The sequence below is a fragment of the Bactrocera neohumeralis genome, chromosome 6 (genome assembly GCF_024586455.1).
Source record: "Bactrocera neohumeralis isolate Rockhampton chromosome 6, APGP_CSIRO_Bneo_wtdbg2-racon-allhic-juicebox.fasta_v2, whole genome shotgun sequence".
Taxonomy (NCBI): domain Eukaryota; kingdom Metazoa; phylum Arthropoda; class Insecta; order Diptera; family Tephritidae; genus Bactrocera; species Bactrocera neohumeralis.
The window spans coordinates 34,263,885-34,286,977 of NC_065923.1; positions in this window are offsets into that span (position 1 = coordinate 34,263,885).

Sequence of the window (23,093 nt, forward strand, 5' to 3'; positions counted from 1 at the left end):
TGTATATGGAAATGCCTGAAGGAAACGACTCTATAGAGTTTGGTTGACATAGCTATAGTAGTTTCCGAGATATGTACAAAAAACTTAGTAGGGGGCGGGGCCACGCCCACTTTTCCAAAAAAATTACGTCCAAATATGCACCTCCCTAATGCGATCCTTTGTGCCAAATTTCACTTTAATATCTTTATATATGGTTTAGTTATGACACTTTATAGGTTTTCGGTTATCGCCATTTTGTGGGCGTGGCAAGGGGCCGATTTTGCCCATCTTCGAACTTAACCTTCTTATGGAGCCAAGAAATACGTGTACCAAGTTTCATCATGATATCTCAATTTTTACTCAAGTTACAGCTTGCACGGACGGACGGACGGACAGACAGACATCCGGATTTCAACTCTACTCGTCGCCCTGATCACTTTGGTATATATAACCCTATATCTATGTATATGTCTCTTGGAAAGGTGGAGTAGATTCAATTCTTGCACAAGCTTTATTTTGTACTCTAAAATGCGCCAAGTCGTTCCATACGTCACCGAATCGAAATCTGCTGCACTTTCTTCATTGTGTGCTGGACGTGGTCTATACGTTCAAATATTATGCAATAATGAATACTGGATCTCAAGATGGGTGCTGGTGTTGCAAATATTACGCTCAGTAGGCCGATTATGTTGTCCGTAAGTTAAGGAAGCGCCCGAAATACATTCTTTACAAAACGTGAAGTTTCGTCATAAAGTTGAACGATTTGTAAACATTGTTTAGACGTAAGTCTTTCCATGATGAAATGTCAAAAAACACTGAACAAAAATAACATAACAGCTTGATACGACTAACACGCGATCTGTCGAAAAAAGGGTATTGAAACAGTACCTCTATCTGGATCACCCGTTATGTTAAGTTTTGCCGCAAGAATTTTGAAATTCTAAAAATTCTTTAATTCACTTTGCTGATCAGTATTGACCAGCAATTTTCTTCTACACGAAAAATCATCCTCGTTTGACTGGTGATTCATCGCTGAGTGTCTAAGTGCTGGTTGCACTGCTATAAAAGGCAACTAAATACGTGTCAATCACTAAATCTTGGCGTTGCATGCATAACTACTGTCACACAACTACTTTCAATATACTTTTGGACCACATTGCAGAAACGATAAGCATGTGCACAAAGGCAAAAAGAAAAATTGCTACGAAACTAGAATCCCTAAGGCGGCTACTTAAACGCCACAAGCGGCTTATATGTCTCATGTGGAAATTCAATTGAAGCGTATGTCATGCCATATAAATTCTATCGTACATCAGATTCCAAACATCAGAGGAACGAGTTCAGTTCCGGCAGGGTGCTGAGTCTGCATGTGTGCAGCAGGGGTTTGGCACTGTTTCCTACAATTAGTGGTTAATAAGTAGGCATTTGATTTTTTTGCTTTCTCTTTTCTAACCTTTCTTAAGTTGCTATCAACACGCTTTCAGAAGAGCGTCGTCAGAGCTTTACTTATAGACATACATACCTACGCGATACTTGCCATGCCTCGGCAATGCTGCTGATGATGATGGGGACAACAAGATTTAGGCTGTTCGCACATCCTACTTTGTATCTGACTTCTCGCACGTATGTACGCTGAAGTAGTTGCCGAGAACTGTGTCGAAACAGTGTGCCGCAATGCTTTGCTACTATTCCATCATGCGCCTCTGCTGATCGCTGACAACCAAATCTAACTAACTGCATATTTTCATAGTTGGTTCGTGAATTGTTTGGCGGCGGTGGTTGCCTGCTTGCCACGCCGCATAACTACAACACGAAGTGTTGACTCTGTGCTGTTGGCTTTTGCTAGCGACTGCGTCAGCACTTTTCGAGTGCGATCCGCTGTGCATGACTAGCTACTCGGTATATACGTACGTATGTATGCATGTAACGAGCGCAACGTCAACCACAGTAGCGGTCCGTACCCATCAGCTGGTAACCATTGACTGCAGTCTGGCCATGCTTGAATGCCGATTACTTGACAAATCTAACGCCAGGATATATAAAAGTGACACTCGAGCTGAACAACTTATGGGTGTCTTTGCAGCTTGCCACAACCGATTGACGTCTTTGAGCGTCGGCTCAGTGCTTTTGTGACGGCAAGGACGGTTGTAGTGCTAGCAAACGGCAGTTGGCACGCCTTCTTGTCGGTGCAGAGACCTCTGCAGGCTGAGTAAGGCATTTCCGCTTTGCGGTATACCCCCCGCGTTCGAGGCTAAATGCGGTTAAATGGTATTCAGAGCTCTTATATTGCTAACCACTCAACGGTTTGGGACGACTGCCTGTCAGTCTGCGCTTATAATCTCTAATTTTAATATTTAATCGAACGCGCTTAGTGTGGCTTGCTAAATTAGGAAGTACCTTGATGCAATTATGTGTAGTTGGGTGTGTAATTACTGACATAGAATTATGTATGCGCAAATTTATCGCCAACATAGTTATGTTCACATTAATGGCAGTATACTATATATGCTATAAAAGCAGTAGGAAGTTTAAAATTTAAATTATTGTCCCGATTTTATTCATTTTAGGCACAAGAACACACTTTTATTAGAACGAGATGATCTATGCATTACTTTAAGATACCTCATAAATTAACCGATTTAAATGGTTGAAGTCAAAAGGAAGTTCGACAGTTATTCGACTGGGTATATGGGTCTAGAGAAAGTATTGCACCGATTTTATCAATTTTTGGTACTGCATTCTATTACTTCCCGGAAAAGATGCTGTCCAACTTTTTTTTTGACGAATGTAAGCTTAAGGTCCACATATTCGGTATGTTGGGACTTGAAAAGATATAGTCCGATATAGTCACGTCCATAGATTCTCAGGTGCTGGACTTAACCCAAAGATGCGCAGTGCCGCGCTCATTCTCCAATTTTGTGAAGGCGGCTTGTGGAGCCCTTTTTGATCATCTCGTGTGTAAAATTTATTTATAGGTTTTCGCTTAATACCATTTCGTAGGCGTGGCATTAGTTCGATTATGCCCAATGGTAATACCAACCTCCCTTGAGTGCCATGGGGCATTAATATATCTTAATTTTTAATCGCTTGCATGGACAAATGGGCGTACAGACAGTGACTGGAAATTCAACTCGCCCTGTGTCATCTTCTTCTTCTTCTTCACTGTCGTAGACACGGCTAACGCGGTTATAGCCGAGTTAAAAACAACGCGCCAGTCGTTTATTATATTCGTTTTTGGCGCCAGTCCGAGATAACAAGTGTAGCCAGGTCCTTCTCTACCTGATCTATCCAATGGAGTGGAGGTCTTCCCGATCCGGTGCTGGGTACTGAATCGTAAACGAAATCTCCCTTCTCGCACGAAATCTTCCGCAAAAGTTTTCTCTCGAACACTCCTAAGGTCGACTCATCAGATGACGTGTTTGACCATGCCTCCGCACCATACAGCAGGATGGGAATGATGCGGATTGTAGAGTTTGGTCTTTGTTTGTCGGGAAAGGATTTTACTTTTCAATTGCTCATTCAGTCCAAAGTACCAACTGTTGGCAAGAGTGATTCTGCGTTGAATTTCATGGCTGATATTGTTGTTGGTGTTGATGCCAGCTCCAAGATAGACGAAGTTATCTACGACTTGTGTCATCCTGATAAATTATATATTTGTATATACTAAAAAACGATACCTATTGCAGTGTCAAATAACGTGTGATCAAATGTGTTGCCTTGCTAATGCGGAACATGTGCGAAAGAGATGCTCCATTGTTTCCTCGGTACCTTGCTCTTGACATTTTATCCTGTCTTTTCGATATGTCCGCCGAATTTTGTAGGCGTGTGCCTCCACCAGACTGTGACCAGTAAGTAGCGTATACTTCCGATCTACCTCTTTGCATATGACTTTTTCAGTTTGGTTTTTTGTTCCATTGCGTTTTTTTCCTGCCATGCCATGCTCAGAACGTCGTATAGACAATGCATGGACCTAACAATGTTGATCATATTTTTGGTCGACAGTCGTACATCACTCTTGGCAATCTCGTCCACTCTCTCATTCATCTCGGTGACTTTGTGACCTGGCACCTACTAGAAGTGCAGACGCTTGTTTCTGGCGACACTCCTCACCGCTGTCCTACTTACCAAGACACTTCTGGCTGATATGCGAAAAAGATTATGACCTCGATGGCTGCTTGGCTGTCTACACAAATGTAGCTGATTCATTAGAGTTTAGCTCCGCGACTTTTCTAATAGTAAAGACCGTTTCTTGAAATATACTGTAGTGGTCCGGCAATATAAAAAGCTGCCTTATGCCAAACACCGGACAGTAACCAACTCCGTCTATTACTCTATTATTTATTTTACTTTATCTTTTACAATATCATTCAAAAATGCATGCTTGCATCTGTGATTCAGAAATGTGGAGATGACGAAAAGGGATTATTTTCAAGACGTCCAAGTTTCTTGCTTACATATTTCGTTTTTTACAACTTGAACGGTGTCGCTTTAGGGATATAGTTTAATGTCATCAATACACTTCTTCAATATGTTAATAATCGAAATCAGAAAGCTAGAGCTGATATAAGAACCCCCAGTGATACACAGTACTTTATAGTTTTCCATTCTTCGAATAATTTATTGGGAATACTATTATTGTTAGTATAAACATCTTACGATTTGATATGTGCTATTCCATCTCGTCGTATAGAAAGTAAGTAGATTTCGTTCTGGCCTTTATTGGCCATGATTGGCGATATTCTTACTCCAAAAATTTATTGGTACTCTTTGAGCAGTACAGTCTACGTCGTGAAAATATCACTGCACGCATTTCGTCTTCTTTAAAATGAACGTTTCTCAAATAAGATAACAGCAACCGCATGACCTGAGGTATTGAATTTCAGAAAACTCGAAAAATTTGACACAACTCAAACTGTAGTATATGTATGTATGTATTATTTGACAGGTACGAAAATAGAAGCGAACATCGTGTCGCTACTCACAAAATGAATTTCAGAAAAGCATATTTTCAATATTTGCTTATTAAAATAGAATAGTGTTTTGTCTAAACATTATTTACCTGTACTAAGAGTACTCTCGTGTGGCGACGTTGCGTCAATAGAGGATATCTCATCGTTTTTCGAAAGAAAAATTGAAGCTGCAAGGGAGTCGATGAAAACAATTCCTCGTAAGGAAAACCTTTTTTTCACCTCTTCTTTCATCAGTGATCTGGATTTTAGTTCGCTAAACTACAAGTATACATATCTGCTTCGGCATAAATTTATTTCAACTCATCGATATATATCTATTCTAAAGTAAACTTAACATGGACATATGGGTCCATATGTATAATTTCTACATCGAGTTTGTAAATTGTTTTCACATCAGAGCCGAGCCTATCGTAAATGGGAAAATGGGCTAAGCTCTATCGTAAGCGCCCAATCTGCGGGAACACTTAAGCATAATGTAATTTCCTTACATAACTGATTTAGATATTGCCTCCATTTTCTAAACTCTAAGTTGTCAAGCGTTAGAGAGTAGCGAATCGAACGAACTATACCAGCTTTTCAAGCAGACTGTCAAATTTTTACGAAGACATATTAAACAAGCAAAGAAAGGCTATCATCTATCACGTATAACGAAATATTTTATGCACTTGCAACTTGCAAAAATTTTAGCCGGAGGAGTACCATACAGTGTTTTCAAAACTTTATATTAAAAAGTGTTACGAAAAAATTCAACATTCATTGTTCGACTAAATTGTTAATGGATTCCAATCAAATTTGATATTTTATTAAGTTATATTTATTATAGGTCAGAGGCTTACTTAGTTTAAAAACTATATTTATTTCCCAAAAACTTTATTAAAATTATTTTCGAATGAAATATATGAGCCCTTGATTTTGAAAGTGGTATAAGTCAAAAATTTTGAAAATCTATTTTATCAGCTATTACTTATCAAATCTTAATAAAATAACATAATCTGAAGAGATTAGCAGCACGCCATGCAAATTAACTCTTTAAAATGTGTTTATTTTTGAGTTGTTAACTGAAATACAGATATTGTTTGTTTTGATAGTGGTATAAGTCAGTATGTTCACAAAGTAATTTTGTCATGTCTTCAGATAGTGGTTCAGGTATGATGAAGTAAAACTTTTAATATAAAAACCTACTATTTAAAGTTAATTGTAGACATTTTACGGCGAATAAATATAAGTAATGCTCCCAAGAAATGGAAACGAATAAGAATGATATCGTCTTTTGATGAATTAGCTCATAGTTTAAAAGTGAATTCGGAACCCTTACAAATGGAAGAAAGCAAAATGAAATCAAGAAAGAGGACACGCAATCAACAGAATGATGCACAAGATATCGTGCAGAGGAATATGAAACAAAAAACTGTAAGCCCGTGAGTGCTAAACTTTTCGAAAAAATAGATTGTCTTTGTTCCAAAAAGTGTTTAAATAGAATCGGATATGAAGACAGAAAAGCTAATTTTGATTATTTTTGGAATTTAGCAAGTTTCGAAAAACAGAACATGTTTCTGTATGGTTTGATTAAAAACAATCAATAAAACAAAAACGCCCCAGAAATCACAAAGGATATATGAGAAAATGGAGTCTTAAGTTTCATCTATATGTATGTATGAGTTCGGAAGTTTCTGTTTGCAAAACTTTTTTTTTGGATACTTTCAAAATATCTAACGGAAGATTAAGCCGTGCCTTAAATTCTGAAACACCTGGAATGCATGGTCGTGGCAAAATGGCTAGTTCATCTAGAAAAGCAGATGAAGAAAAAATTAAAGTAGTACGAGATCATATTCTGAGTTTTCCAGCATGTGAGAGCCATTACACGCGATCACATCACACTTCAGGTCGAAAGTATCTAAGTGCTGACTTAGATATTCGAAAAATGTATGGGCTATATGTGGAAAAATGTGACGAAAATAATACATCATGTGTAAAGGAGTGGACTTATAGAAAAATATTTAATACTGAGTTCAACCTAAATTTCCATACTCCTCGTAAAGACACGTGCCAAAAGTGTGATTCGATAAAACTAAAAATTGAAGCATCCAGTAATGAAGACGAGAAGTTGCATCTTATGGAAATTCATGATTCACATCTTAAAAGTGCCGAACAGACTAGAAAAAGTTTAACAGGTCACATACAAAAAAACAAAAGATAACCCGAGTGAAAATTACGGATTCACATTTGAGCTATAGAAAGCGCTTCCTTATCCAAAACTTTCTGTTTCGGTAGCTGACTATAAGCACAACATGTATGTATACAATTTAGGGTTTCATAATTTCAACAATGGAAATGCTAAAATGTATGCATGGGATGAAACAATCGCCTCAAGAGGATCACAGGAAGTTGCGTCCTGCATCTTAAAGCACATTCGGGACATTACCACTCAAAAGCATATAATAGCTTACAGTGATGCCTGCTCAGGACAAAATCGAAACATTAACAGAGCTTTAATATGGTTAAAAATTGTTCAGTCATCTGATAATAATGTTGAAACAAATTGATCATAAATTTATGGTATCCGGTCATCCTTTTTTTGTCAAATGATCACGATTTTGGTTTGATAGAAACTAAAATTAAAAAATCGAATTATTTATACATCCCTGAGCATTATTATAATTTAATAAAATCATGTAAGATGAGAAACCCATTTTCGGTAGTACAAATGGATCAAAAAGATTTTATTTCTACAAGACAAATAAAAGAATCAACGAATAATAGAAAGAAAAATATCAATGGAGAAGCTGTGTCTTGGTTTAAAATACAATGGATCAGATTTCTAAAAACTGCCCCATTTAAGATATTTTATAAAACTTTCTTGGATGACAACTCCGAATTCAAAGTATTAGACCTCTCACCTAAAAACGGAAGACCTAGAATATACGGAAATATTGATTTACTTCCATTATACACAACCATTAGACCAATAACAAAAGAAAAACGTAAAAAAAGATATGAACGATGGGTCTACTACCCTATATTCCACCAAACGGCTTCTTTTTTCACAAACACTTTATTTCCCTAAATACTAATAAATAATTTACTTAGTCACAATGAAATGAGTTTGATTAAATTTTAATTACTAATACAATTTTTTCATTGGTGGTATAAGTCATTTATAAAGTCATGCAGTTAATTTTGAAAGTGGTACAAGTCATTTAAACCTTTCAAAACCACATTTTCTTTTAAAAATGGCTATAAATTTCACAATCATTATAAATACTTGTTTGTTGGGACTACTTTACTGTCGAAAAATCATAATCCATAATGCAAGAATATTTTTTAATCCTTTAAAATGCAAAACTCTAAATAAATATCTCGAAACAAAAAAAATGTGACTTATACCACTTTCAAAATCATGGCTCATATGTGATATAAATTCAAGAAGCTAAATTTAATGTATAGAATTGATGTGGCAAACGTTAACCAGAAAAATGAAATTCTTCATATGAGGCATATAACGTTTGAGCCAAGGTCAAGACCAATTCCATTCACAATTACCTTACGATTTTTTGGAAAACTTCATTACATTGAAATATCACACATTTTGAGCAACCCATATGTAGGGTATATATGGGTATTTTGGATCCAGAGAAAGGTCTGGTATGATTGAAATAACTTTTGGAGTTCCTCAGATTAACTCGATAACATAGTTTCAAGCAGTTTTATAAATATATACACTGACCGATACATTCGGTATAAGGTTTAATAGAATAAGGAAAATAGTTGTAGATAATAAACGGGAGCCGTGGAATTCGTAGATCAATTTCAAAATGTATTCATCGGTTTTGCTCCAATCGACTTGAAATTTTGATACAAAAAAAAAAAAAAAAGAAAAAAATTAAGAAAAAAATAAAAACAAAACATTACACCTTCTTAAAGCTGCATCCATGCCTTTAGTCTTCTATACAGAAATTTTATATTATTCATGCATTCGCGTTGATATATATATACATATATATGTATGTATTGCATGTTTTCAATATATGCATATTACTTTCCAATTTTGTTACTGCTGTCCACAGAAGGGCTATCTTCATCTATTTCAATAAAAAATTCTCTCTAAAAATTCTCTTCATTCAACATTTCGAATTTAGTTGAGTCCAGTTTACTCTGCTTCTAGGAAGTTGATTGAAAAGTGCCGAAATGAGAACTTGAAAAATTCAATTTAGTTTCAACACATTTCAGCAATTAATAACTCGTTTGAACGAACTTACCCATAACTACAACTACCTATGTCTCATACATATTACAAATAGTGTGAGCGGACATCAATATTAGCACCGAATATAATCAAGGGAGACGAGCAAACAAGTGGACATACCTACAAATATTCGGTAGCAAACGCTGCAGCGACAAAATCCGAAAACGATTGAAGCTCAATTTACTATGTACCAGACACGTCAATAAAATTCATCTCTGCTTCAACGCCAACGCCAATGCACAAATCCTAAACGCAATCCCAATTCCAAATCCCAATCAGGAAGAGTATTAATGGGAAATTATCGTCTGCACTTTATGGTATTCATCATCGCCTTTCTTTACTCTTATGACACCCTCGGCGTTCACACACACCCACCGGGATGTTGTTGCGCTTGTGCTCGTACAAATAATTCGTGGCGTTTTCCAATCATCACTGTCGTCGCTGTCAACCTCTCCATAATTATTGCCTTTAGCCTGAAGACTTACTTTATTTAAATATGGAAATATCTACTTGTACACACGTAAATATGTATGCCTATGTAGGTGTGATATATACGTTTTGTTTGTATATAACGGGTGTCTTTTTGAGACGTGTGGTTTTCAATTCTTTTTTCGGATTTGGAATTTTTCACAGCTGATACTTGATTTATTGAACCATTTCATAATGAACAGACTTACTTCGGAACAAGGTTTGCACATCTGCAAATCGCGAGCTGCGTTCAATGTTCGGTTGACATAATTGACCTTGAGAGTTGGTAATTCGAGCAACCATGAATCGGTTTCGCAACACGTTCGCTTTATTGGATAATGTGCATCGTCAGAGACGCCGTACAGTGCCCAACGATCGAACCGACGCTATTGCTACAGTGAAACAGGCTGTCGAAGAAGACCCGCATGAGTCCATAAGCCATTGAGCGCAGCCAAGACAAGCTTGACGCGTCCACTTTATAGAAGATGTTGAGGAAGGACCTTGGTTTATGGGTTTACTAATCCCACTCGTGCAAGAATTGAAGTCAAACGACCGTCAAGTGCGTCGCACGTTCGGTGGTTCAAATGAGATAGCTACCGATAACAATTTTCAAAGAAATTTTCACTTTTGGCTGAATGCGTACATTTGGAGTGATAATAATCTACAAGTAAATCTTGAGACGCCACTACATCCTCAAAAAGTCACTATTTGATGTGCTCTGGGGGTAGAGGGAATAATTGGTTCATATTTCTTTAAAAATGAAGCCGACCATAATGTACCAGTCAATAGGGAATGCCATAGAGCCATAATTATTAAGTTTTTCGTGTCTGAATTGGAGAATGTTGATGTCGACGTCCTTTGGTTCCAACAAGATGGCCTTACATCCCATACAGCGTGGCCTCTAACATCGCTGGATTATTTTTCTGTGGTTTTGTGAAGTCGTTTGTCTATGTAGAATAGTCTGAGTCGATTGACGTCTTGGTAGAGAATATTCGGCGCGTTATTGCTGACAAACGGCCCGAATTTCTTAACTCTTGAAAACCACATGCCGAAAAAACACCCTCTACATTCGTGGATTATAGTTTAGTGTACATTAGGGTTGCTTTTATTTTGCGACCTGTATTTTTAATTTTCGATGCTTAGAACAACCGTGAAGTTTTCGAGATCCGCTTGACGTTTGACAGTCGGAAATATATTCGGTAGTCTGACATTGTTTCGGGGATGAAATTTTGCGATAATAATAATTTTATATTTTTTTCGAATGAAACAAATTTGTACTGAAAAAAAAAGTTGCTTACAACTTCATATCCATATGTTACCTTGCACAGTTTATATGTTATTTGGGATCATCCTAGAAATTAAATAATATTCTTGTTCTATTGACCCGAAGGCAAGAGCTTTTATAGAGCATGTTAGAGTGATCGAAATTTCAGTTCAGTTCTTAAGTTATTTGCAATAATCAGAGAAATTAAGTATAATAAGTTCTGTTGTTTGTAAAATAGACCTGAAGTTAAGAGCCTTTTTGAAGGGTGGCCCAAAGTTATTTTGGGTTTTGGATCACGGCTTGAATACTGTTGGAGAAAATGGCTGATTTCTTGGGTTGTCCTGAACAGTTCACCTTTGATATACCTTGAAAAAAGTTTTGAATTCCTGTAATATTGGGGTAAAGGAGTTTTAATATATAACTCGGTATAGTTGACGCTTTGAAGGTGACGAGCTTTTGGCTCACCTTAAATCTAGCAGTCGCCATTGATCTCACATTCACATTAAACACCTCGGATAAAACTCTTCATTACATTCATGACTGAGTTGAAGTAGCATAGATAAAAATACACGAAATTTTTCAAATAAAAATCATTATTGGACAAGTGTAATGTGTCTACTGGAAGCGAGAGAGAGAGCGAGAAAGAGAGAGTGTGTGTGCAAAAACGCTATAATGCCGATGTCGAACATGGCAAAAAGCAAGAAGTAAATCTTTCGCAATATCTCTTAAAGCACTTTTTTATTTTCCAAGTGTATTTTTTGCGCTTTCCAGCGGTCTTTTTATTCCTGTGGTTTCTTTTCAATTTTTCCATTGCAAACTATTTACATAGGTACAGCTTCCTGTTATTTCAACATCAGAAAAGTGCAATGTGCCTTTTATATGCAGATTTGTGGCACTGTTTGCTTAAGCTCGGTTGGTGCCAGTGTTTGGGTTACTTAGACAGCTCTTGGCCAAACAGTTACTTAACTGTTTGTATTGCTACTTATATGAGCACTAAACTTATGGACGTGTGTATTAAATATCGCAACATAAAAGAGCGAACAAACACGTGTGACTAGAATAATGTGACACAAAGTCAACTTCTACAACTTGTGGTACATATGTAGGTATTTTATTGCTTTTGATGCCATCGGAAAGGATCTTCTGCAAGAAACCAAAAATATACGATAGTCGAGAACCGTCCTGAAGTAATTTCGAGAAATGGTGCCGAGTTGGTAGGCCCTTTCGGTTACTTAGACCCGTCAGTTGTAGGAACAGAAGCTAGAGTGGTCCAATTGCAGCGGTTTCGTCAAATGAGCTGCTGCTTGGAGAGACAAGAACGTGAAACTACAAAATCAATCAATTCTGCGATCGATAACTCAAGAACTGAGGAACTAGTTCGGGTATATATAGAGAGATAGATGGACGGACAGACGGACATTCGAATCAGTTCGTCACGTTGATCATTTACCAACTAATTGTATAATGTCATTTCTCTTTGGGTATCATAAACTTCGTGGTAAACTTTTTTTTTCTGGGTCAATGATGCTACTGACTACAGACTGGCGTCTTCCATTTGAGTAGTCTGATTAAATGGGATTCTTAGCGATTGATATTTTCGCATGTTTTTGATGTAGTGATGTAGACATTTTGATCTATGTAGCGAAAACCGTGAAAATTACTCGCCAAATTACGTCATATGGCACATGTGATACTTGACGCGGACCCTTAAGAGCCCCACAGATGAGCATTTCGAAATCCTTTCTCATTTCGACTGCATCCCTGATATTTGGGACTACTGTATCGCGGAACCCTACACCTACTGGAAATTTTTTTACGCACATGCCTCCGAGGCATATGTGTTGAGAAGGAATCGCTCAAGAAGAAGCATAGAAAGCTTTTTCACAGATTGATCGAATTTTAAGAGGAATGTTGGAGTGACAGTCTTCTGTCGAAGCTCCCAATAGTATTATTTCAGCAGAAGTGGCAGTCGTGAAGCTACCAGCAGATGTACTGCTCAGAAGTCCGGTTTATTTTGGGAAGGTATGCATCCACTCCGATAGCAGAGCTTCTCTGCAGGCTTTAAACTTGCTGACAGTGGGTTCCAAGTTAGTCAATAAGTGCTTTATCTCACTAGCAGTACCATGAAGCTATTCCATATTAAACTTGTCGAAGAGGTTGTAAGAAAGGGCAGCATCAACTGAATTCCACCATGATGGGAACGAGCAGGTGTTCTACTGTTTACGTACATTGCGTACAGGCGATCTCAGCGAGCATTGGTCAGCAACCAGCACTTGTGGGGAGAGAGTAGAAGACAAAGGTCCGTTGATCTATTAGCAAAGTTCGCATCGCCGTAACGATAGGTGTTCTTATTGGACACTGTCCCATTGGCACTCACGTGGTAACGTTACATTTTTTGAAGGATGCAATTTGTCAAAGTTGCAAGGAGGACATCTACCCACTTTCTTCTCCAATGTCTAGCTTTCAACAGCAGACATTGAATGAAGCATCTCGGTTGGCGTAATTTCTACGAACTCGGCGAATTTATTGGAATTAATATTGGTCATCTTAATAAAGTGCTTCTAAGTGCTTTGTCGATATGCGGCGGTCGTTTTGATCTGCTTGAGCATCACAACGGACAAAGCCTTTAGTTTCCCCAAGGGACTATTCGTGGCCTCAAGAAAAAATCAATCTATTTATCTAATCCAACCTAACCTATGGTACTCGATGCTGTAAAAGAGATTTAAGGACTAAAATAATAAATGATCAGTATTATCTGGCATTTCATCAGGGAGAGACTTACGCCTGAACAACGTTTACAAATCATTCACCTTTATTACAAAAATTCACGTTCTGTATTTATTATTGGATAATATTCAACCGAACACACCACGTCCAGCACGCAGTGAACAAAAGATAGCAGCCGTAGCTGAGAGTGTACACGAAGACCGTGGAGAGTCGATTCGGCGCCGTTCGCAGCAACTCGGACTGACATATGGAACGACTTGGCGCATTTGAAGTCGAGATCTTAAATTGAAACCGCACAAAATACAGCTTGTAGAAGAACTGATGCCGCACTACCTTCTTAAGCGACATCGCTTCGATCTATGGGCTTTTGAAAAGTTCCAAGAAGATCCAACGTTTTCGAGCCAAATTTTGTTCAGTGATGAAGCCAATTTCTGACTGAATGGGTATGTAAACAAGCAATATTGCCGCATTTAGGACGAAGAACAACCTGAAGAGATTCAAGGGCTGCCATTTTATACACAAAAAATAACAGTTTGTTGAAAAAAAATGAAGCCGGTGAGAAAGTAACCGTCAATGGCGACCATTATCACGCCATAATAACCGACTATTTAATGCCTGAAATTGCGGCTCGTGATCTCAACAACATTTGGTTTAAACAAGACAGCGCCACTTCCACTTCGGTGAGCAGATAATAGCACGCAGGACTAGTAACTGCGTGCTCGTACGAGTCATCAAAAATTTTACTCAACGGATGAACCATCTGAGACGTAGCCGCGCCTAACGTTTGAAAGAGTTGAAGAAACATTCTCCATTAAATTTAAAGTTTCTGTGCGTTTTCTTTAGAAAAGTAGAGGACCTCAAAATAAATCACCCTTTAAAGCATATACTATATAAGTGCGGTATAAGTAATAAAAGATTGGGAAACTGTTGATTTTGGACCATGTATGTATATTTAACAAATGTGTTGTTGGACGCTGGCTTGGCTACGACTTTCAGATTGACACTCAGATATATTTTATTCTAATGCTATCTCATTTATTTTTGTTGTTGTGGGCTAGAACGCTGTTGCGCTAAAGGCAATTTTTGAGGATGTGATCTGATGTGCTGTGTTGATTTTTCGACGCCTCCGTAGCTTCGCGTTGCATGTGCGAAATGGGCATGAATATGTGCGCAGTCTTATGCTCGTATAATATGGAAGTTCGCATGCACTTGTGCTCAACAATTGCGACGTCAGCGCCACAACCGACGTCGGCTGCCTTCTGGCCGTTATCCGCATGCCACTTCACGCCTACCCCACCTCATCCATCATGCCACCTTTACATCATTTTGTTAAATTTCGTGTCGGTTGCAGCGTTGTCTTTGGCATGGAAAGCACAATTAATTAACTTGTACGTCGTCGTCGTCGTCGTTGCCGTTGTCGTTGTCGTTGTTGTCGGTGGCGCTGCACTTGTGGGGCATGTGGCACAACAAACTGACTTAGGAGCACTTGCCACACTTTCAACTCGCTACATATGTGAGCACTTTCATAGAGCTGCAAATATTTTCGTTACTCCCACAACATTTTTATTTTATTTTATTTTTTCTAGTTTCTCCACTGCATATTTTTATTCACACAACCACCACTACACACGTGGCTTTGTAGTTAGGTGAAAGTGTGATGTGGCAAGGGCCACGACTGTAAAGTAAATATTCATTTTATAGAGTTTACATCGTCGACTGCAAGGTTTTGCTTTTGCCAGCTGTTCTGCCGGCGACTATAATTCACTTGGCGGCGGCGGGGAAAGTTCAGACGAAACCACAAGTGACATGCGGCACAGCAGTCGTAGCAAGAACAACACTAATATTAACAGCGATGCCACATGTGCTGCGCAAGCCAATGTTGAACGGAGTAGTTTTGCTGACTGCAGTGCCGAAAGAGCGCCTAATGGAGTTGTGGCTTGATCTGGTTGTGACGTTTCATCTGGAATGCCGCAATTGTAGACGCTTCGCAGACATGTTGTTTTTGCCATTTTCCATGCAGATAATGAAAAACTGTTATTTAACCTGTTATCATATACAAGTATTAAAAGCGCACTCATTGTAAAGAGCTAAAAGTAAAATGATGATTTGTGAAACTGATATGAATATATGAGTAGGACGTGAACTGATTAAATGTCCTTAGACATGTAGTGAAGGGAATTATATTGAAAAATAATTGCGCTGTGCAGGTCACAAGCAGGAAATTGTTCAGACTTTTTTATGTTAAGGTAGGTAAAATAAGCAGACAAGAACTAAATGGCGATGGGTATATGTAAAAAAAAAAGTACCCGAAAATTGCCAAAGATTTTTCCAGTTCTCGAAACACTTCTCATAAGTACTTTTTGGATACGCTTTCAGCTCCTTCAACTAATTTTGATTTATCTCTTCGATCGACTGAGAAGGGTTTCCACGGAGCGGCAGTTTTTGTTTGGGGAACCAGAAAAAATTACACGAAGCCAAATTTCAATGCGTCTTTTGGCTTTAAATTCGGTCACAATTGTGGCTCAATGCGTGTAAAATTCATGAATAGTTCTTTCACAGTTCCGCCTCAGTACGGCCGAAAGAACTCCTTATTGAAAGTCTGTGCCTCCCTCAAATATTGAAAAAAAAAACAATTGATTTGTGAGCGGCTTTTGCTTGGTTTTTTGGTTTTGGCATGTGGTTTCCTTCTATTCCGATGATTGTTGAATTGTTAACATGCCAAACTCATAAATCAATGTCTCATCGGCAGTTATAATGCTATCTATGAAGGTGGGATCAGAATTCGCACGATTAAGCAAGCCTGTTTAGATCTGTTTACTATACTCTTTTTGAAAAAAAAAAATTCAGCTTTATCGGGACGAGTCGAGCAAGAACGTGTTTCATACTCAAAATGTCCAACAAAATCATTCGAACGGATTCGCGAGAGATGTCGGGTCTTTTGCCATTTTCCGAACACTTGCCTGACGATTTTAAAGCACAATCGAAGTCTGGGATGCCTTCGATGTTCAAGCAACCGTTCCATAAGTAACAATCGGTCTCACCATCATGGTATACAACCACCTGATGATTGACTTCCAGCTATAGGAATTACCGGGTAGCCGCCTGTAAACCGTGAGAGCTTTTGAGCTTTGGACAGTGTTACTTCCACATGCCTATTCCACCGTAAGGTGCAGTATTACAGAGGCCTAGGTCTTTGACCTTCTTATACATCTTTAATTCCTTATCAGCCAGTGACAGGGTCCTTAAGCCTGGAATATATCTTAATTTTATAAAAAAGATGATGGTTGTTTTTAACAGATTATGGCTTAACCCAATTGTATTGCACCGACCCTTTGCTAGGTTTGCCCCTTGCCATTATAACAATGTCGTCTAACACACAGGAGTTCTTCTTTTCTATGGCTTCACAAGTGACTACTTATAGCAGTCCACGTGCGACCTTTGATCAGCCATCTAACCTGACCTAACCTGATCATTAAGTTCGTATGAAAGCGATATGCTTTCGTGCTCTGATTTCGGCCCTTTAAATGGGGAGAAAAGGACGCGTGCGAAATTTCAGATCAATATCTCAAAAATTGAGAGATTGAGGGTACTAGTTCGCGTAACACAGACTGGCGGACATGGCTAAATCCACTCAGTTCGTAATGCTGGACATTTATATATTCCTTCTAGGTGTTATAAACTTTGCGGGTATATTAAGTCCAGGGTATAAATTAGCGGTGGTATAGTATGTGGCATAACTTGTCCGTGCAACTATCTTGTATATGCCCATATGTAATTCAGCACTTACCCATATCCTCTTTAAATCACAAGAGTCGTACTATTGCTGGGCATAGACAAAACGTAAATTTAAGTGCCTACTCACATCGTGTATTGCCTCTTTAACTAGGCGTGTAATTGGCCAGGTTAACAATTGCAACAATACCTACTCCATTATTATCTCGAATTGTTGTATATACTATACTTTTAATCAGAAATGAAGCAATAATATCACATCTCATTCTTGCTACGTACTAATTTCAAAACTGCCTAGAATCTCTTTTTGCACTAGGGAAATTCTTGGCTCTTGAACGGCGCTTCAAAATGACAAACTACATACCATAAGCGTAGTCCATAAAGTGGCGAATTGGCATTCCAAGCGACACCAAAGTGGCTCTGGCATAGCTTGGCGCCTGGGAAAGAGTGATTCAGCTGTTCTACAATTGAAAGGGTGGCACGGAAGAGAGTGAATTGGTCCCGGCTTATTGCCAAAAATATAGGCTTTTACCAAAATTATGGTTAAATGAAATGCTATAAAAAGTGTTTGTCTTGCTGTTATGCATGCCACAGTGTAGCCACGTACGGATCCCCACCTTCTCGGTCGACCTTTACAATTGCTGGCGGCACAGCAGCCCTGCCAAACGCTCTAAGGACAGCACTATCTTGCGTTTCTGTTTGCGTATATGTATTTACATATGTATACATTGATATCTTCTCGTTAGAGTCATGGTGTTCGATTCAAAGGACATGTTGCTCGTGTGCATTACTCAACCAACGAGGACTCCCAGCTATAAAAAGTTATACCTCAACACTGCACTTGGTCCAACACACTACATTTTATGCATACCTATATGTTTGGCATATGTACATATGCAGACATATTCATACTTAGCTCATTCGCCGACCATGTGGCAACCGCCACACATATTATTCCGCAACTGGCACAGACTGCACCGCGCTGTTCATTTCAGTTTCACTAATAGACAATTTTTTGGCAGCGCAACATGCTGGGCGCCTCTTTCCTGCACCCTGCTTTACATTTCCGTCGTGAATGCAAGGCTTCGAGGGCTGGGCTTCATGTTCGGTGGACATGCAAAAACGCCCGTCTGTCGACGCTAACCGGGTGTACGGCGTCTAAGCGGGAAACATCTAAATTAAAGGAGACACATTAAAATTATGTAATATCCTGTTATTACGACAACGAAAAACGCCATACAAGAGCCAGTCTATGAAATAATCGAAAACAACAGCAAATATAGACTCGTCGGACTTGTTAACGAGAAGAGTAAAATTGAAAAGCTGCAGCGCGATTATGTTCATGGATTCATGGCGTTTAAAATCACTAAGGGTTTTAGTAAACAAGCAGCGATGGCACGGGCACTGATGTTTGTCAGGTGAATGCACTTGATTGAAGTGGAAATAATAATCTCAATGAAATTGAGGGCGAAGCTCAAACTCTAATGAATCCTTAAAATTTTTTGCACTGAAGTTTATGTAAAATTGAAGTAAGACATACATATATTGGAGGCGTAAGCTTAGGTTTGTAGCAGTTAAGGAATAACATACTCACATCTGGAACAGAACTTCATGTATTTACCATTATTTCTCTGAGTTCTAAGTCATACAAAGCTCTACTTGAGCTTGTGAGACGTGTTAAGCTTAACGTTATATATTTGGGCTCTTCTCCTCGAGAGTTTTTATTCTCCTCGAGCATTGTTACTTTGTCACGACGAAAGAGGTCAGAAAGTACAATGATCTTGAGAGCGATACCGGCAGTACATTAGCTACAGGCAGGGTCTCCCAAATCGGGAGGATGGAAGGTGAGTACCGAAGCTAAAATATTTCACAAAAGACAATTCTTCTCGTAGAATTCGTTCACATGCTTGTGACTGCTACAACGAACGTCTGCCTTGGAACAAGCGGTTCGTGTTATAAATGTATATATGTATGTATTTTAATGGTAGGGTTGCAGACCATGGTAGGAAACCTGCGTTAATTCGCCATTTTAATGAAAATAGTGGATTACTGAAACCAAAAAGAAAGTAAAGAAGTAAAACCTGAAAATAACTTTGAGGATCATAGTTAGCATGACACAGGTTTGGCTTGACGCTCCAATCGGAGCTAAAGGAAACACTTCTCCTCTTCTTTATTGGCGTGGACACCGCTTACGTTACCGCCCAGTCGTTCTTACTTTTCGACGTTTGGCGCCAATTCGAGGTAAAAAGTGCAACCAGGGCCTTCTCCACCTAAACTCGTCATGCCGACTAATCAAATCTTGTCATCGTCTTTGTTTCTGCACCATCAAGCAAGACGGGGATGATGAGTAACTTGTAGAACTTGGATACTGTTCATCACGAGAGAACTTTACTTCTCAATTGCTTACTCAGTTCGAAGTAGCACCTGGAAAGAGTTATTCAGCGTTGGATTTCGAGATCAAAAAGGAAACACTACATACGTACAAGTATGCATGTATTCGAATGTTCCCTATTCAGTGGAAGAGTGGTTGTTTATTTCAAGTACTCTGGCTATGTCATCATTGATTGGGCTGTTATTTCAGGTTTTCCTCAGTGTAATATATTTGTGTTTGTTTCGGGCGAATTACAAAAGTGACGACTTAGTCATGAAGCTCTAAATTCCTAGGTGAGATGGCACACAAACAAAATACCACATACATATGTACACCTTTATAAATACTGTAGATAAAACTCTGAAAGTGAAAATAGAGAGCGAGTTGATATGGCTAAGCCAACATCGCATGGAAACGTGCTAAATGACAATAACAATAATAATGGAAACCGCAATGAAGGCTAATCCAAATACCAAGTGAAATATTGTGGTCAATATGGTCTCATTTCGGTATTCAGATGGTGAAGGGCCCATATAGAATTTAACATATAAAGCGTGCAGTTGGTGGAGTCCAAGATGGTTTTGTTTTGATCTAGCAAAGGCGGGACATTCGAGGAGGAAAGGTTGAGATGTTTCTTTCTCATATCTTTCCAAATCTTGCCACATGAATCTCGATCAGTCAGTGTCCAGTTAGAACTCCTACAACCATTGAAAGGTGAACTTAACTGAGTCACTAAACATTTTACGATTTACCCTGTCCCAGATGGATCTTGCTTCAGACCAAACCAGTTAATTAGTGATCCACAAAAATCTCACGGAGTTGTCAAACGGACAGCCCGTTTCCATTCCGCAGTTATTAAGGTTGAAGTATTTTCCGTAGTAATCTCATCAGCCTTGCATTTTCCTGCAATACCACTGTGGTCCATCTTCATCCAAACGTCGATGCCCTATACCCAATTAAAGTTTCATTTTTTCATTTGTGGCTAAGTAATAGTAATTTATAAATTTTCGCTTAACTGCATTTTGTGGACCTGGCAATGATCCGATTGGATCCATTTTAAACAGTGACCCCTTCTACAATCTGATCGAGATTGTGAATTTGAGAACTTCGGACCATATAAGTAGATGAAGTTTTTGAACTGTTCGGATTTTACCATTTTCGAAAACACATCTTGTTTGTGATTTCTCTAAATTAAAGTTCTGTTTTATATATTTATTTCCTAATGGGCCAAATTTTATAAGTACGAATCTAAAATGTCTCTCGGTAACTATCACGGTAAAAGGCTGAATCGTACCTGCACGGTGCGTTAACCGTAAATGACTTAAATTACCCCGTCGAAATGGGTAGCGGGCCAATGGTGAGGCTGCCTTCATCCTGTTGAAATCATGGCACGGTTCATACTACATTCTCATCTCGTCATCATTAAGCAGTGCCGAAAAAATAAGGTGACATTTGAATTTTAAATGCGCGCGTCGAAGGATTTGGAGAATTATTTTTTTTTAGGTTGGTAGTACTGTCAGTCACATTTATGTCAAATTTCATGTCAAAATATTCATTAGTGTATGAGATACGTGTCGAATCAATTTTCTGCCGCAGATACGTTGAGGATGGTGCAGAAAGCCTTTGGTGATGAGGCTATGCCAAGCCGGCCGTGAACGTGTCGAAGACGAAGAGCGTCCAGGGCGACCATCAACCTCAACCGACGAAGCTCACGTTCAACAAATCAAAGATTTGGTGTTGAAAAACCGTCGATTAACAATTAGAAACCTTGCTGATGAAGTTGGCATATCGAAAGGCTCAGCCAATACCATTTTGAAGGATGTTTTGGGCCTCAAGCGCGTCAAATCTCGACTGGTACCGAAAACATTGAATTTTTTGGAAAAAAAGGCGTCGCGTTGAAGTGTGTGAAACGATGCTTTCCGACTACCAGGGTGTCATGAAACGCATTATAACTGGCGATAAGACTTGGATCTATGCTTACGACCCCGAAACAACCGATCAATCGAGCGAATATCGTGCCAAAAGAGAGCCGAGACCAAAAAAATCGCGCCAAAGTCGCTCAAAAATCAAGGTCATGTTGACTGTTTTCTTCGATTATCGTGGTGTTGTGCATTATGAATTCCTTCCAACCGGTCAAACAGTCAACAAGGAATATTATTTGAACGTTATGCATTTGAGTAACGCTATCCGCCTAAAAAGGCCGGATCGTGATCATTTCGCCAAAAACTCAACCCATATCGTTCCGCAACCACCGTATTCACCTGATCTGGCGCCGTGCGACTTCTGGCTGTTCACCAAGCTCAAAAGACCGCTCCGGGGACACCGTTTTTATGCGATAGAGGAGATTCAAGCCGCAGCGAAGACGGAACTGAAGGCCATCCCGGAAAGTGACTACAACCAGTGTTTCGAAGATTGGAAAATCCGTTGGCATAAGTGCATTGCATCGGGAGGGGATTACTTTGAAGGGGATGAAATTGATTTGGAAGAATAAATAAAGAATTTTCAAAATAAATACAATGTCCTACCTCCCCAAACCGTCAATATAACCTGCAGTTGCATTCCGATAGTAGTCAGGTAAGCAGAAAAGGTTCAACCAGTGCTGAAAAGTCTAACCAAAAACATTATGAAATTCTCTATTTCTTCGGCGTTCTCTGAAAGTTTGGAACAGCGCTTTGTGGCATCTGATAACAGGAACAAAGGGATGCGTAATTATTTACATTTTTACACTTATAGTTAGTGATCTTAACCGACAAACAATCTCTTCGTTTACATATAATTTTAGTGAGCTATCAAAGTCGGGTAGCTGATTTACACTCTAAATTTCAAGTGGTAGAAGAGTTGGGCATCTCTTTATCTCTGCTAAAGCCTTCAATGCGATGCGGGTGCGATATCGTACTGGGCTAGAGTATTGTAGAATGTAGGAGATCTACTAAACCACTTTCTTTTAGTAAAGCTCATGTAGCCACAATAGAAGGTCTTCTTACTGGACAATGTTTAATAGGCGTCGATGCGTTAAGGGGGTATTCTGGTCTAGGATTTTGAAAAAATCGATTTTTTTTTGCATATTTTGAAAGTTTAGACTTTCAAAAATATGACCTTGGAAGGACTTTTCAAAATTCGACTTATTTTCGGAGATACAGCCGATTTTGTGACGTCCGTGTTCACTAGAATTGTCTCCTAAACTTTAAACGCGTTTTTCTCGAAACTACTTTTTTTGAGGTGGTTGACATGATATCTCAAGTTCTACTGAACCGATTCCTTTGAAATTTGGTATATGCCTTGGATTTCCAAAAATTTTGATTTGAAGTATTTAAAAAAAATCGAAAGTGTCGAAAAAAT